The sequence below is a fragment of the Oryctolagus cuniculus genome, chromosome 12, assembly GCF_051225735.1.
Source record: "Oryctolagus cuniculus isolate XC-2025 breed Fujian yellow rabbit chromosome 12, ASM5122573v1, whole genome shotgun sequence".
Taxonomy (NCBI): domain Eukaryota; kingdom Metazoa; phylum Chordata; class Mammalia; order Lagomorpha; family Leporidae; genus Oryctolagus; species Oryctolagus cuniculus.
This window is the reverse complement of record NC_142878.1, coordinates 83,360,850-83,375,334: the sequence shown is the minus strand read 5'-3', so window position 1 is coordinate 83,375,334 and position 14,485 is coordinate 83,360,850. Positions and strand designations below refer to the sequence as shown.

At 49.2% G+C, this 14,485-nt stretch overlaps 1 long non-coding RNA gene across 5 annotated transcripts in view; it reads left to right on the top strand.

The window, feature by feature from the left end:
- The first annotated feature begins 10,427 nt into the window (after positions 1-10,427).
- Positions 10,428-14,485, top strand: part of LOC149123130 (uncharacterized) — a 155,801-nt gene continuing 151,743 nt past the window's right edge. For 2 of the 5 annotated variants that reach the window (XR_016218217.1, XR_016218215.1), the window contains exon 1: positions 10,428-10,840. This is a non-coding gene — a long non-coding RNA (uncharacterized LOC149123130). The remainder of the gene's footprint in view (positions 10,841-14,485) is intronic. The other 3 variants (XR_016218218.1, XR_016218219.1, XR_016218216.1) reach the window with 2 other exon arrangements.

The window sequence follows — 14,485 nt, the reverse complement described above, 5'->3', positions numbered from 1 at the left end:
CTCAAATAAATAAATCTTTTTTTTTTATTATTTTTATTTTTTTTTAGTTATTTGACAGGCAGAGTTAGACAGTGAGAGAGAGAGACAGAGAGACAGAGAGAAAGGTCTTCCTTCTGCTGGTTCACTCCCCAGTTGGCTGCTACTGCCGGTGCGCTGCGCTGATCCGAAGCCAGGAGCCAGGTGCTTCCTCCTGGTCTCCCATGCGGGTGCGGAGCCCAAGCACTTGGGCCATCCTCCACTGCCTTCCTGGGCCACAGCAGAGAGCTGGACTGGAAGAGGAGCAACTGGGACTAGAACCGGCGCCCATATGGGATGCTGGCGCCACAAGGCGGAGGATTAACCAAGTGAGCCACGACGCTGGCCAAATAAATAAATCTTTAAAAAAAAAGTTTAAAAACTTGTAGTTGTAGAATAGTTTTAGACTTGCCAAATTATTGGGAGGAGAGTCCAGAGAGGGCCCCCCTCTTCAGTTGGTGGCAAGTTTTCACAGTGAATAAGCCAGCACGATTGCTAACCCAGGTTCACGGTAAACTCGGATTTCCTCAGTTGGCTCCGTATGGTCTCCGATGCCAGGGTCACTTCCGGGGCACCACACTGCAGGCAGTCGTCCTGTCCTTTCAGGCTCCCTGAGGTGGAGACCGTTTCTCTGGCTTTCTTCGTTTTTAATGACCTTGACTGTGTCTGCTGCTGCTCCCAGGGTTAGACTGCGGCAAGGTCTCCGAGGAAGGTCCCAGGCAGAACTGCTGCTTCCGGCAGCGTAGGCATCTTCCCCAGCACCTCATCCCTCGGGAGGTCCGGGCTGCTCCGGGCCAACACAGCACAGGGCTGGTTTCTCCGTGGCGAGGCCACTGCTCCCACCCTTCCACGCTGTGACCTTGGAAAGAAGTCTGCGCGCACAACCCACATTTAAGGAGCAGCCAGCTCCCCACCGCTTTCTTGAGGATGCAGAATCTGCATGATTATTTGGAAGTCGGCTCAGGAAATGCACCTCCTTTCCTATTTACTTATTCAGTCGTTTATTTATGTCAGTACAGACTCAAAAGACATTGATTTTATTTTGTGGGTTCCAATCCAATACTGTTATTTTGTTGCTCAAATTGTTTCGGCTTTGGCTGTTGGGCGCTCTTGGGTTTCTCAGTTTCTTTGACACATCCACTTAGAACTGCTGTGGTTGGCTGGTGCCATGGCTCACTTGGCTAATGCTCCACCTGCGGCACCGGCACCCCGGGGTTCTAGTCCCGGTTGCTCCTCTTCCAGTCCAGCTCTCTGCTGTGGCCCGGGAAGGCAGTGGAGGATGGCCCAGGTGCTTGGGTCCCTGCACTCTCATGGGAGACCAGGAGGAGGCATCTGGCTCCTGGCTTCAGATTGGCGCAGCGCACTGGCCATAGCAGCAATTTGGGGGGTGAACCAACGGAAGGAAGACCTTTCTCTCTGTCTCTCTCTCACTGTCTATAACTCTCTCTCTGTTTCTCTCACTGTCTAACTCTGCCTGGCAAAAACAAAAACAAAAACAAAAACAAACAAAAAACAACAAAAAAAACACCAACAACAAAACCCAAAAAACAAAAACCTGCTGTGGTCGCTGTTTTTAGGCATTTTGGTACTTTCTGGAAGTGTGGAATGTTCTAGGCTCACCTGGTGCATTTCCTGTCCCAGGCATAGCAGCTGCCATTTCTCCTAGTAGCTCTGGTTCTTTTCATTGGAGAGTGGGGTATTAGAAGCCAAGATGTGGGCACCATGTGTCCTCACTGCTCCTGGGATGCCATTGCTGTTAGGTCCTGTTGGCTGAAAGAGCGAGGAAAGCTACGTGTGTATACGAACCCGTGTACAGACACAGGTGTGTAAATACTTGTGTGCCACCTGTGTCTCTCCTGAGGGCAACCTGAGTTCGCACTGACAGCGCTCACTCTTACCTGTTACTACCTGGGGGCTCATTCTAACCTCCATTTCCTTAACAGTTCCTCTCCAGCATGCATGGACGACAGTATGGGAAGTGCGAATTCCTACCCTGAAGGGAAACGCCTTTATCCCTCAGAATCCTGTGCTCTGCACCGAGCCTTTTCCCCCCGTAGGGCTGCAGGTTCTGCTCAGTCCCAAGTTCCCTCCATCAGCACTGTCTGCCTCCCCCGCTTCAGTGAGACTCCTTCACACAGTTCTAACACCCGCAGGTTTTCTTGGATCACATTTTGCATTGCATTCTGGGGTCCCTTAACGTTGATACAGGAAACAAACACAAATCTGCTGTGCTTTCCTTATCAGAGTTGCCCTCCTCCAATCCCTGGCAGCCACAGCTTTGTCCACCAGCTTTCCTTTCTTGGGTGTCATGTGTTGGGATGCTCATATAGTATATAGATTTTCAGACTGGATTCTTTCCGTTAGTTCTATGTGTTTATGACTCGTCTGGTCTTTTAGTGATTTCAGCTTATTTAAAGAATCATTTTAAATAAATGTGCTCTTGTCACAATAATTTTACAAGTCTAGAACTATCCTAAACTTAAAAGTTTTAAAAAATATTAATAGTCTTTTACCAATTTGCATGCAAATAAAAAGGTGGATACTGTTTTCTTCTATTTTTATTATTCTGGTGCATCTGCTCCTGCATACATGTTACAGTACGAGATTTCGGTTCAACCTCTTAGCAGCCACGTGGCTTTCGCTGTGACTTCATCGTCCCTTGTATGGAGGTACCACACCTTATCACGTCCCCTATCAGGAGACGTGTCGGCTGCTCCAGTGCTCGGCGGTTAGGAGTAGAGCTGTTAGAGACGTTCCCGTGGAAATGTCTGTGAGGATGGTTTCGGTTGATTTAGGTAAATAGCTACGAGTGGAACTGGTAGGACACGTGGTAAGACTCTGCTGGCTCTGTGAGACGATGGCAAACTGGCTTCCCAAGGCACCGTCCCATTTTGTGCTCCCACCAGCACTGAAGGAGGGTTTCGTTGTGCAGCCATTGGCTTTGTTTGCTTGTTTTAATTGCTGTTTTTTGTTTGTTTGTTTTTTGACAGGCAGAGTGGACAGTGAGAGAGAGAGACAGAGAGAAAGGTCTTCCTTTGCTGTTGGTTCACCCCCCAATGGCCACTGCGGCCAGCGAGCTGGGGCCGGTGTACCGCGCTGATCCGAAGCCAGGAGCCAGGTGCTTCTCCCAGTCTCCCATGGGGTGCAAGGCCCAAGGACTTGGGCCATCCTCCACTGCACTCCCGGGCCACAGCAGAGAGCTGACCTGGAAGAGGGGCAACCGGGACAGAATCCGGCGCCCCGACCGGGACTAGAACCCGGTGTGCCGGTGCCGCAGGCAGAGGATTAGCCTACTGAGCTGCAGTGCTGGCCAATTGTTGGGTTTTAAGAATTCCTTCTTATTTTGGATACAAGTCGTTTTTCAGAGATGTGCCTTAAAAATATATATATGTGTATGTATTTGTATATGTATGTATATAAATGTATTGCTCATTCTGTGCCTTCTGTTTGCATTCCCTGAACAGTATCTTTCACGGAGCAAAGGTCCAGCTTACTGGTGTTTCTTTCAAGGGCTGTGCTGCTGGTAGTGTATTTAAGAACTCATCACCAAATCCACGATCATATTGATTTTGTGCTGTTTTCTTTGAGAAGTTATACAGGTTTAGATTTTATATTTAGGATGGTGACCCATTCTACATTATTTTTTAAAAAATTTATTTATTTATTGAGAGAGTTACAGATAGAGGGAGAGATGGAGAGAAAGGTCTTCCATCCACTGGCTTACTCCCCAGATGGCCGCAATGGCCAGAGCTGCACCAATATGGAGCCAGGAGCCAGGAACTTCTTCCAGGTCTCCCACATGAGTGCAGGGGCCCAAGCGCTTGGACCATCTTCCACTGCTTTCCCAGGCCAGAGCAGAGAGCTGGATTGGAAATGGAGCATCTGGGACTTGAACTGGTGCCCATATGGGACACCGGCACCACAGCCGGCCCCTAATTTATTTTTTGTTTATTATAAGGACTTTTTAAACCATCCTCTCTCTTGGTCTCCCTCTCTCCTCCCCTTTCCCATCTCTGATTCTGTGAGGCCACCTTGTGTAGCTTCCACACGTAAGTAAGGACACTTTCTGTGTTTGACTTTCTGCACCTGCATTTTTTTTTTTCGGTTAACAATGTCCTCTAGACTCGACTATGTTGCTGCCAGAAATGTCATTTTTTAATGGGTGAATGACAATGACGGTCCATTGTGTGTATACATCTTGTTTCTTTACCTGTTCACCTGCCAATGGCCACCTGGCTTCACTCCACACTAGCGTGCGCAGTGCAGCAGTGAGCGCGGGTACCTCCAGGTCTTTGCTTAGAGCCGCACAACCAAACCTTGAGACCTCCAACCACGGTGAGCGAGGTGTTCTAAGAACCTCCGTGTTTGCTTTCCAGTTCCCCCATTTTGCTGCTCCATCAGATGTCGTCTGCGACCAGCTAATAGAACTACCAAGATGCTACCTAGCAGTAGCAAGGAGAAACACTGCAGTGTCCAGGAGGGGCGCAGGGAGGAGCGGCTGCGGAGGCAGGGGCTGGGGCCGGGGAGCCTTTGATGATAGAGAATCTGATTAGCGTACTTGGACCCTAAATTCACAGTTTTGGAAACATTAAATCTTCTCTCTCTTATGCACTCACGCGCCCTTTCTCCCAAAGCCGGGAGTTGCCCTGGCAGCCTCAACATCCCAAACCGGAGCCTTGGCACAGCTGGGGAGGAGCCCTGCCTTGTCACGTGCTCAGGGAAGGGTGCGGAATTTAAGAGGAGGAATTAAAAATGAAGACGAGCGCCATCTTGTGGACACACTGATGCAACCGTGGTGAGGTCGGATGCAGCCCACTGCCCACCCTCGGTGAGAGGGGTTGTGTGTACAGGCGCAGTTGTAGGTGATGGATCAGCTGAAGACTTTAGGGCAGCCAATCAGAAGCTTTTATTTGATGTTTGACTTAGCTACAGTGAATAGTTCTATAGGCTTTTATTTTTCCACAAATGGCTAAAATGTATTTCCTATTAACTTAACAAAAAGATTATTTATTTATTTGAAAGTCATAGTTACACACAGAGAGGGAGAAACAGAGAGATCTTCCATCTGCTAGTTCACTCCCCAGATGCTGCAGTGGCTGGGGCTGGGCTGGGCGGAAGCCAGGAGCCCAGAGCTTCATCCGGGTCTCCCATGTGCATGCAGGGGCCCAAGCACTTGGGCACTTGGGACATCTTCAGTTGCTTTTCCAGGCACATTAGCAGGGAACTGGATTGGAAGTGGAGCAGCCAGGACACAAATTGGCGCTGATAAGGGATGCCGACACTGCAGGTGGCAGCTTTACCTGCTGTGCCACAACATTGGCCCCTCCTAATAACTTATAATCAGTCATTGATGGGTCCTAAAATGGACATTTTAAAAAAGATTTATTCATGTATGTGAAAGGAAGATTTATAGAGAGGCAGAGAGAGAGAGGGAGAGTTTCCATCCGTTGGTTTGCTCCCCAAATGACCACAATGGCCAGAATTGGGCTGACCCAAAGCCAGGAGCCAGGAGCTTCTTCTGGGTCTCCCATGTGGGTGTAGGGGCCCAAGGACTTGGGTCATCTTCCACTGCTTTCCCCGGCCATAGCAGAGAGCTGGATCAGAAGCGGAGCAGCTGGGACTTGAACCAGGGCCCATATGGGATTCTGGCACTGGAGGCGGCAGCTTTATTTGCTATGCCACAGCACCGGCCCCCACAATAGGCATTTATAACAATAATAACAATAATAATAATAATCATTAATTCATTATAGTCGAGTTCTATTTTGTAGAGGAAATGGTGGCCAACAAGCCCGCAGTACCTGAGCACATGTAGAGCTGAGAAATCCAGAAACTTCTGGGGGCAGATGCTTTTATATGCAGAGTTGTAGTAAGTCGATTGTGGTTTGCAACTGCTGAGTATCTTCCGTGTTCCTTATTAATCATTTCGATGGGGCAAAACCGGGACAGGTGAGTCAGCAACAGAACGGCAGTGCTAGCGACGCTGCTAGTGCCGAGCAGGTCCTGGACCACAGGCCTGCGTGGGGAACTGGGTGCCGGCGAGCTCCTTAGCAAGACGGAACCAAGGCGCACAGGCCCCACCAGCTGCGGTGGAGCCGCCCCTGTCAGTCCCAGGCTTGCTGCGTCCCGACACTGGGCCCTTACCGTGCTAGGGATATAGGGAAAGTCCGTGGAAGCCAGATTCACACTTGAACTGGTGCAGAAGACCCTTGCAATTTCCTGCCCATGAAGGGTCTTCAAAGAGTTTATGGAAAATGCATATAAAACAACAAAAAACAAAAACAAAACAACTGTGCATTTTTTTTTGCACCCAAACCACATTTATCTTTTAATTGCATTTTCCCAGCTGCTTTTTCAGGCACCCCCCAGTACATCCTCCTTACAGACCGGTGCGCCCAGCAAGGCACATGAATGATGTCATCAACCCGGCCTGCAGCTCCGCAGCGCCACCTCGCGGTGTTGTCTATCTCACAACGATGCTGATGCTGCCTGCTAAGGCAGCTGGACATTTCAGGGCTAGGCGTCACTTCCTGGAGATGTTCTCTGTGCCCAAATCCCTAAGGAACATTCCCTCGTATTGGTGCATCCTCGTTTGTACGTATTTTAAGAATTCTCATACACTGAAAGACCCTTATGCACTCCTGTTTGAGTGGATGCAATTTAAAGCGTTTTTGGAGGACAGGATCCAAAATGCAGCAAGGCACTAGAAATTTCAGTCTTGGATTGCAACATTGCAACTTGCCTTTGGCTGAACGGAGCTACAGTGATTTTTGTGAAATGTACCCCTTTTGGGGGGAACCCCCCCCCACAGGGCACAGAAGTTGTGTTGACGACTTTTGACCACAAGAGGGCGCTCCAACAAAGCGCCTCACTGCTGGGAAAAAATATCATTTCCCACCCCCCAAACGTTTACTGCCGCAATTTCTGCCTGGTCTCCCGGCATAAACCTTCGTGTCACAAACACTGCTTCTAACTTTGTGACAAGTGTTCTAGGAGGCTGGCAGCCGGGGCAGTGAAGCCTGGGCAAAGGTTGAACCCTTTTGATTTGGCTGAAGGGCATTCGTCGCTCCTGCAGCAGGTTCCAGAACCTTTCTTCCTTGTGTGGCGAGTTCCGCGCTGAACTGGAGCCGTCGTCCGGTCCTTCCCAGCTCCTCTTCACGGGCCTAGCTGCGGGCAGTGAGCACCCTGCGAGTGTGAACGGCTGCTACTGCTGATAAAACAGTGGCACTAATCTGCGTGCCTCTGTGCTGTTACTCACCTGGGTTTGCTTGCAGGCTGGTGCTTCAGGGGTATTAACAAGGCCCCCGCGCCCCCCTTCCCTGGGACAGGCTTATACTCAGGCTGCACTTGTCCGTGTTTAACGGAGAGGCAGAGATTCCATTCAGTTAGACAAAGTGCCTTGTTTATGCGCAGGCTATACGTTAGCCGTTCCTAATGAAACACGCAAAATACCTCCTTGAGCAGCCTTTGAAGTTCGCTGGTTTCAGAATCCAAATCCAGCTCGCTGGCAGGGCACCCAGGCACTCAAGCCACGTGAGAGACAAGGGAGTCCCATCCAGGTAAAATAATTGCACAAACTGCGTGTGGATCAACTTTCAAAGGATTTTTTTTTTCCTTCTGAATCAAAGCGCTTCCATCTTCCACTGGAATACGGAAACTGGGTTATGGGGGAAAAAAGTGTTAGGGATGTAACAAGATTTTTTTTTCCTGCAGATCCCACCATTTATATAAAAACCTTTCTCTCTGTTTTTCCTGCTTTCGACCTCATCCGTTCTGTGTAGCCGATTTCCCTTGGGAGTTAAGTAACATCAACATGTTACTGTCACCGCAGCACCACCCCTCCCCAAACGTTCATAAATCCTTTCTGAAAATGAGAAGTTAATTTCGTCTGCAACTCCGACCCCAGGTAAAAATTCCAAATATTTGCGTGCCTCGGATGTTCTGCAGGAAGGCTGCTGAAATTAATGAGGTCTCTCGCACGGGTGTGCAGAAATGAATTACAAAGCTTAGGAAGTCCAAGAGCTTTCTCGTGATTTTTTTAAAGCAATATTAATGATCGCATGGAATGAGATAACCAGCTTTGTGTGAGGCGAAAGGATTAGTTTTCAGCTTCTGAAAGCTGCTGTATTTATGGGTATATCCAGGATGGAATTAAACTCCGAAAAGGTTAATGTTGAAAACAGTGTTCTGGAGCGGGTCTGTCTCCTGTCACCTTTGCTAAGTTTCCCTGTGAACAGTAGTGGCAGGCTGCACTTGGAGCCAGTCCAGGAAGCTTGCAAAATAATGCACTCCCCAATGGAGGCTCTGGGAGGAGAGGGAGCAGGATACAGGATAAATGAAATGTTACATCCGGATTCCCGCCGGTGGACTCATCTTGGTATCATCACAGCTGACGGATCGTCGCAAGGATGCAGGGCCCCTTTTGCTACCTTGAGTGCACGTTCTAATTGCAGCACAGAAAAGCAAACCCCAGCCATCCCTAACTGAAAAGTAGCACCTTAAAAACATCTGTGCAGAGAACGCTGTTGGTTTGCCTGGAAAACGGAGCATGGAAAGGGAAATGTTAAGAAGCCGCTGCCTTTTTTTTTTTTCTTTTCTTAGCACACGGGCCACAAGGAAGGCTCTGGAACACTGGGGCAGTTGCCTGTCTAGTTTCCTTTCCCTCTGTGTGCTTGTCTGATTGATTTCTGCAAGAAAACGCTGCTCCTCTTGTCCGGGGCCAGCATTCGGTAGCTGCAGTCCCGGGTGGAGTGGTTTAAACATCAAACAAGCCTCAACAAGGGTGGGATTTGTTTTCTTATTGAACTGATGGCTTGGGTCCCACCAGCAAGCTTCGAAGTGATGGGGGTCAGGCGAGGATTATTGTCACGGCAGCTCTTCAGGGCATGTGCCCTGCCTGGGGCCCCACGTCCAAATGGGACAGCAGGAGATTGCAAGTGGCTCTAACGGGGTGGGGGGTGGTGTCCTGGGGAACACGGAGAGTGGAAGATGTTCGGTGGTTTTTTTTTTTTCCCTCCATTTTATTTTAGGTTCTGGCTGGCTGACCGGTGTGCTCCAGTACAGTTGATGAGCATCTGGGGGTCTGGTCTAATGTGAGAAACCAAAGCCTCCCTGCTTTGCGGAGAACACTGGGAAACCACTGGCCAGGGCATCCGTGATGAAAGGGGGGCAAGCAAGGCATTTGGTGCTTTTGAAAAAAAAAAAATGTGCACTCCGGAGTCAGCACATCCCGAGTTGTTCACAGGAGATTAAAGTGGGAAAACACAGTTTGGCGAACAAATGGAGCTCTGCCCGTAAAAGGAAGGGAGCAAGGCGGGGGTGCTGGGGAGAGGTGTGCGGTTCCCAAAAACCAGTCATTCGGCCCAGTCCTTCCAAAATAGTGAATGGCACGAAGCAACCCTCTGTGGTCTCACTTGGAAACTTGGCTCAACCAGGGAGCATTGCAATCGGACTTCACTAATACAGGGGTCGTGTTCCCACAGCACCAGCCCCTGGCAGCGTCTTCCCACTCCAGGTCATCACAGAGACAGCTCTGCGGGCCTGTGTTGTTGTAGAAAGCCCCTGCAGTCGGCTCAGCGTCAGGCCCAGAGCTCTGCTTCTCCCTCCTCTGTGGCTGCAGAAAAGCAAGAGGGAAGCACGGGAGCAAGTAGACTGGGTCAAGGGCACTGGGACTCCCAGTTCCTGGGGCAACTTGCAGCAGCAGTATCTGTGCCAGTCTCCTCCTTTCTTCCACCTCCGTCCTCCTAAGGCGTGGATTAGCCTAGCTCCAAGTTAAAGACAGCAGCGTGCATGTGTTGCACCTAGGCACCTTCAGGGGCGCTGGCACATGGGCTGTGGTCTTCACCCCCAGCCCCCTGGCTGGCCTCACGCTTCCTTTGCTTACTGTGCACTTGAGGGAGTCCCATTGGCGGAAGGAAGTAAGCCCTCAACGCCGTCCATGTGAGGAGGGAGTTAGAATGCACCTGGTTCTCTGTGGACAAGGGAGAGCAGCCTTGGCCAATGGAGAGGGAGGGGCTTAAAGACCAGCTGCGGGGTCGGAGCTGTGGCATAGCGGGTAAAGCCGGCGGCTGCAGTGCCTGCATCCCATATGGGCACCCGTTTGAGTCCCGGCTGCTCCATTTCCGATCCAGCTCCCTGCTATGGCCTGGGAAAGCAGTAGAAGATGGCGTGGGAGACCCGGAGGAAGCTCCTGGCTTCCGATAGGCGCAGCTCCGGTCGTTGCGGCCAACTGGGGAGTGAACCATCAGATGGAAGACCTCTCTCTCTCTCCCCCTCCCTCTCTCTCTCCCTCTCCCTCTCTCTCTCTGCCTCTCCTTCTCTCTCCGTGTGACTGTCTTTAAAATAAATAAAAAAAAAAAAAAAAAAAAAAAAAAAAAAAAAAAGACCAGCTGCCCCGATGCGGATGCGGAAGCAGAGACCCCCGGCAGTTCAGGGAAACGCATGAGACCTTGCGATGAATTAGCGGCAGGGTGACTGCACCCCTGGAGTGCTCCTTAGAGGAGGGGGCTGCTGGGGGCCCCGGGGGCATCGCTTAGGGCTGCAGTGAAGAGAACTGTGATCCTTGCTCCTCAAAGGGGTTTTTCGGACCAGCAGCCTCCGCGTCGCCTGGAGCATGTTGGGAATGAATGGCTCCATCTTACCCCCCGCCTCTTTTCAGTCAGAGCCTACGTTGTTACGAGAGTCTCAGTGATTTCTATGCACGGGAAAGTCTGAGAAGCACGGATGCCCCAACTCCAAACTGGAATTTGCCCACGCTCGCCATTGCCCCCTGTCAGCAAATGGTACAACTCCTGGAACAGAGGCCTTAGAAACATCTTTAGCTAAGGTGGGTATGTTGACATTGAAGAGTTAAAATTGTATATGTGCGGGTGTAAAAAGTTAAGCTTACAGGTTTAAACCTTCCTGGTACAGCTGTAAAAATAAGACAGAGTGAAGTAGCACCTTGACAGTAGGGACTCCATTTTGGAGCACTTGAGACTCCATTCTGAGAAAGCACCCCCCCACTGTGAGACTCTGGTCTGAAACTATGATCTCAAATAGTCGGACAATACCAGTGCACTATATCACCCTTGGCAGAGCACAGAAAACCCCCTAGCATGATTGCTCAAGCTTAAAAGTAGAAAGGTTGCACCTGGGTTACCTGGGCTAATAATAAAGATGTGATTTGTCTGTGTCTTACATTAATGTCAAGTCCTAATTGCTAATTGTAATATTGTAACTGGTATTGTCAATATTATGATAGATATTAATTTCACTTAGGTTTTAGGTTATGTTGACCCCAGTAACCATATACTCTCTTTTGATTTTAGCAACTGTGTATAGCAACCATGCATAGCAACCATGTATTCCCCCCTTCCAGGTTTTGTGGTTTTTGCCTTTATAAACCCTAACCTTTGGTTATTCAGGGCTGCTCTGTTCATGTATGATCAGACAGCCCCAGCATGCTGGATAATCAATAAATCTTTAACCCTTTGCTGGTTGCATGAGAGAAAAGTCTCTTGGAGTCGTTCCTTGGGCGGTGGGCTTTTTCAGACTCTAACAACATTTAAAAATATCAAATGCCAAAGGGTAAGAAGAATGACCGGGGCTGGTGCTGTGGCGCAGTGGGTTAAAGCCCCGGCCTGCAGTGGCCGCTATAGCTGGCGCACTGCGCCGATCCAAAGCCAGGAGCCAGGTGCTTCTCCTGGTCTCCCATGGGGTGCAGGGCCCAAGCACTTGGGCCATCCTCCACTGCACTCCCGGGCCACAGCAGAGAGCTGGCCTGCAAGAGGGGCAACAGGGACAGAATCCCACGCCCCGACCGGGACTAGAACCCGGTGTGCCGGCACCGCAAGGCAGAGGATTAGCCTAGTGAGCCGTGGCACCGGCCAAAAAAAAGCTTCTTAAAAAAAAAAAAAAAAAAAGAAAAGAAAAAAGAATGTCCTAATATTCATTATGGGGAAAAAAAAAAAACAACAATTTGGCAGTGGTCTTAACAGAGAGCCGAGGGTCATTAAAGAAGTTACAGCAGCTGTTGTGGAGTGCATAAAATGAAATAAAATGGCCAATTGGAGGCGTGCTTAACATTTCTGAAACATGCTTTTTTTTTTTTTTAAGATTTATTTATTTACTTGAGAGGTAGAGTTACAGAGAGAGGGAGAGAACGAGAGAGGTCTTCTATCCGCTGGTTCACTCCTCAGATGGCTGTAGCAGCTGGAGCTGGGTCCATCCAAAGCCAGGAGCCATGAGCTTCCTCCGGGTCTCCCACATGAGTGCAGGGGCCCAAGCTCTTGGGCCATAGCACAGAGATGGATCAGGAGAGGAGCAGCCAGGATGGGATGCTGGTGCCACAGGCAGAGGCTTAGCCTACTACGCCACAGAGCCAGTCCCCTCTATGTTTCTTGATAAGTGAAAAGCTCAGGCTACTATGCCATATATAAAATGAACTCAAATTTTGTTTAGATATAAAGTTACCAGAACTCAACACCAGAAATCATTTCAGAAGGTAAGATTATAGGTGATATTTTTCTTTCTGTTTATTTTACCATTGCTATATTAATTAACCAATTAAATGAGGTCATATAGTTATAAGAACAGAGGATATGGCTATTTTTTTTTTCATTTAAGGTCTGAGTCTTTTACTTTACAGGCCAAATTCTTTTTTTTTTCTTTTTTTTTTTGTCAGGCAGAGTTAGACAGTGAGAGAGAGACAGAGAAAGGTCTTCCTTCCATTGGTTCACCCCCCAAATGGCCACTATGGCTGGAGCTATCAATCCGAAGCCAGGAGCCAGGAGCTTCTGGGTCTCTCACGTGGGTGCAGGGGCCCAAGGACTTGGGCCATCTTCTATTGCTTTTCCAGGCCATAGCAGAGAGCTGGATAGGAAGTAGAGCAGCTGGGACTCGAACCGGTGCCCATATGGGATGCTGGCACTGCAGGTGGCAGTTTTACCTGCTACGCCATAGCACTGGCCCCATGACTTGCAATTTTACACCTGTCCTTCTGAGGCAGCAGGGTCTTGGGAGTCTTGATCTCCAGCTTCCGGGTGTGCACTCTGCTTGTGCATGGAGCTAAGACACCTTGGTGCCCATCTCTGTCTCTCACCTTATGGCCGCCTTAGGAGGTGCGTGCCCGTGTTGTAGAACAGCAGACTGAAACCGAGAAAGGTCAAGCTGCTTGCCCCAATTCAGGCACGATGTGGTGGGGCTGGTGGGATCCAGAGTGCAGACCCTGCCACCATCCTGTGCAAGAGCTGGGGGCTGATCTGGGGGCTTCCCTGGGTTGTGGCCTGCTGTGGTGGCCCCTGGGCCTTTCTGAAATTCCCTAGTTCTCCTCCTTACACAGGTTCTGTTTTTTAAAAAATCAACTTTCGCATAGTTTCAATCTTCTCTCAGCTTTCAGTTAAGTCATCAGAAAATCCATTTGAAAGCTTGGGAAAACAAAAAACAAGGTATGGGCTTGTGTTGAGGTATGGTGGCTTGCAATGCCAACATCCCATACTGGAGCATGAGTTTGAGTCCCAGCTGCCCCCTTTTAAAAAGATTTATTTATTTATTTGAAAGGCAGAATGACAGAGAGATATCGAGAGATCTTCCAATGGCCACAACGTCCTGGGCTGGGCCAAGCTGAAGTCAGGAGCCTGAAGCTCCATCCAGGCCTCCCACATGGGTGGCAGAGAAGCAAGCACTTGGGCCATCTTCCACTGCTTTCCCAGACGCATTAGCGGGGAGCTGGATCGGAAACTGAGGAGCTGGGACTTGAACCAGCACTCCAATATGGAGCCACGATGCCAGCTGGCTGTTGCACTTCCAAACCAACTCCCTGCCAATTCACCGGGAAGCAGCAGAAAATGGCCCAAGTGCTTGGTTCCCTGCCACCCACGAGGGAGACTCGGATGGGGTCCTGGGCTCCCGGCTTTAGCCTTGTCTGGCCCCAGCTGTTGCGGCTACTTGGGGAGTGAAACAGTGGATGGAAGATAGCTGTCTCTCCCTGCACCCCTTCTCTCCCCTGCATCCCTCTACCTTTCAAATAAATGAATCTAAAAAAAATTTATAAAAAGAACTAAGAGAATAAGATAATTTTTAAGTCACTTCTGTTATCTGTAAATAGTCACAAGGATTAAGGAAGTGGATTCTATGTCATACTTAGAGGTAAACCCTAGCTTGATCTTAGCAGTAAATCATAAAGTTCTGGGAAAATCCATGAAGGTTTTTGAATGCATCTGACTATAGAGCTTATTTCTTGGTATATCTCAGTGTCTGTGTTTGGAAATGTTAGCTGTTGAAAAAAAGAGTTCTACAAAATTGGGGAAAATGTTTCTGATATGAAGTGATAAAATAATGAAGTACGAATATTTGTTTCAAACCTCCTTGCATGGAAACACAGAGGGTCTTGAAAAACACAAGAGGAAGGGCCATGGTTTGATCCAAATTGCTATTCCAACAGGTTCCAAAGTCAAACCATGGTAAGTTATCCTGGACTTTTCTCAGGCTC